Source organism: Lampetra fluviatilis, chromosome 38, assembly GCF_964198595.1.
Source record: "Lampetra fluviatilis chromosome 38, kcLamFluv1.1, whole genome shotgun sequence".
NCBI lineage: Eukaryota > Metazoa > Chordata > Hyperoartia > Petromyzontiformes > Petromyzontidae > Lampetra > Lampetra fluviatilis.
This window is the reverse complement of record NC_136312.1, coordinates 5,479,663-5,481,840: the sequence shown is the minus strand read 5'-3', so window position 1 is coordinate 5,481,840 and position 2,178 is coordinate 5,479,663.

The following is a 2,178-nucleotide window of genomic DNA, read 5'->3' as shown; positions in this document are numbered from 1 at the left end:
CTCACACCACCGCGTCATCGCATAGAGGTTCGCCCCGTAGTCTTGTCCAGGAACACTGAGTTTTAAGGGTCCACACGGCGTTACGGCCGGTGCAATAGGGGTAAGATAAACAAAAAGTGCCGTGTCTATTTGTTTGTGTTTCTACCTCGTGATGGGACTTTGTCGGATGAACGTTGAGATTTAGAAAGGGCCACGGGGTGACCGACACGGTCTGGATTGGTCTGTAACAAGGTCGGCACTGATAAGGGGTTGACAGCCATGCAACTCTGTGAACCTTTCACTAATTTTTCTTATTATACCAGCCACCCCACTTTTATTGAGCACATCCAATTTGATTAATTCTGGGGTCAAAATAATGCAATTTCTACTTTTGAGTGCAAATGAAAGTGTCTGCAATGAGTTTTTTTTAAAACCTATTTTTTATTTTACCAGGTAAGACCCCACACGAAGCTGTTGTGTAGTTTTTTTTTATTTATTTCAGGAGCGACCCCGGCTATCAAAACGATCGCTGAACGGGAGTGACGGCTTATAATCATCATCATCATCACGTGGACATTTATAGCAGCAACCAAATAGTGTCAACGGCGAGACGTGGGTTCTAATTGTCGAGGGGAGGAACCGGAGAGACACGCAAACCCCAAATATACAGCAGCAGGCGTCAGGGTCGGGATCGAAACCACGACCTCCTGTACACCAGGCGAAGTAGTTAACATCTCCTAGCCACTGTGATGATGATGAGAGAGAGACACGCAGACTCCAAATATACAGCAGCAGCAGGCGTCATGGTCGGGATCGAAACCACGACCTCCTGTGTACCAGGCGAGGTCGTTGATAACGATTCTGTTCCTGCTACTTTTGATGATGATTCTGTTACTTTAGATATTGCTCATCTTGCTGATGATGCTGATGATGAGACAGACGCGAAATGATTTCAAGAAAAGTGAGAAATGCCACTCCACCACTCCCTACCCCCCTCTACCCCCACCCCCTATCCCCCTCTACCTCCACCCCTATCACCCCCACCCCCCTTTCTCCCCCACCCCCTATCCCCCTCTCCCCCCACCCCCTATCTCCCCCACCCATATCCCCCCCACCCCTATCCCCCCACCCCCCCACCCCTATCCCCCCATCACCCCCACCCCCTATCCCCCCCCACCCCCTATCCCCCTATTCCCCCCACCCATATCCCCCCCCACCCCTATTCCCCCACCCCCACCCCCTATTTCCCTCTACCCCCACCCCTCTACCCCCACCCTCTATCCCTCTCTACCCCCTTCTACCCCCTTCTACCCCCACCCCCCTACCCCCCGCAATCCCCACCCCCTATCACCCCCCACCATCTATCCTCCGCTACCCCCACCCCCGCCACCTATCCCCCTCCAATCCCCATCCCCTCAATCACGTGGGGTGCAGTAATTAGGATCTGGGTGGGGTCGTGTCTCCAGAGGGTTTAATAGGGCGGGGTGGGTGGGGGGAGGAGGGGGGAGATGGGTGAGTGGGTGATGGGTGAGTGGGTGGGTGGGTGGAGGAGGGGGCAGATGGGTGAGTGGGTGATTGAGTGATGGGTGAGTGGGTTAGTGGATGAGCGGGTAATGTAGTGGCTAAACTGGTGAGTGGGTGTGTGAGTGCACGGATATGCAGGGTGTAGGTTATTGGGTGAGTGGGGTAGTGGGTGAGTGGGATAGTGGGTGAGTGGATGAGCGAATGTGTAGGCGAGTGAGTGCGTGAATGAGCGGTTGAGTTATAGTGTCATAGTGGATGGCTGAATGAGTGCGGTGGTTGATGGATGAGTGAGTAGGTCAGTGGGTGGGTGAGTGGGTGAGGTGAGTGATCTGTGTTTGATTTGGTGAGTGTATGGAGGAGTGAGTGGGTTGGGTTTTTGGACGAGTGAGTGAGTGAGTGGGTGAGTGGATGGACGAGTCGGTGATTGGGTGAGTGAGTATGTGGGTGAGTGCATGGACGAGTCGGTGATTGTGTGAGTGAGTGGGTGGGTGAGTGAATGGACGAGTCTGTGATTGGGTGGGTTAGTGAGTGGGTGAGTGAATGGACGAGTCTGTGATTGGGTGGGTTAGTGAGTGGGTGAGTGGATGAACGAGTCTGTGATTGGGTGAGTGAGTGGGTGGGTTAGTGAGTGAGCGAGTGGATGGACGAGTTTGTGATTGAGTGAGTGGGTGATTG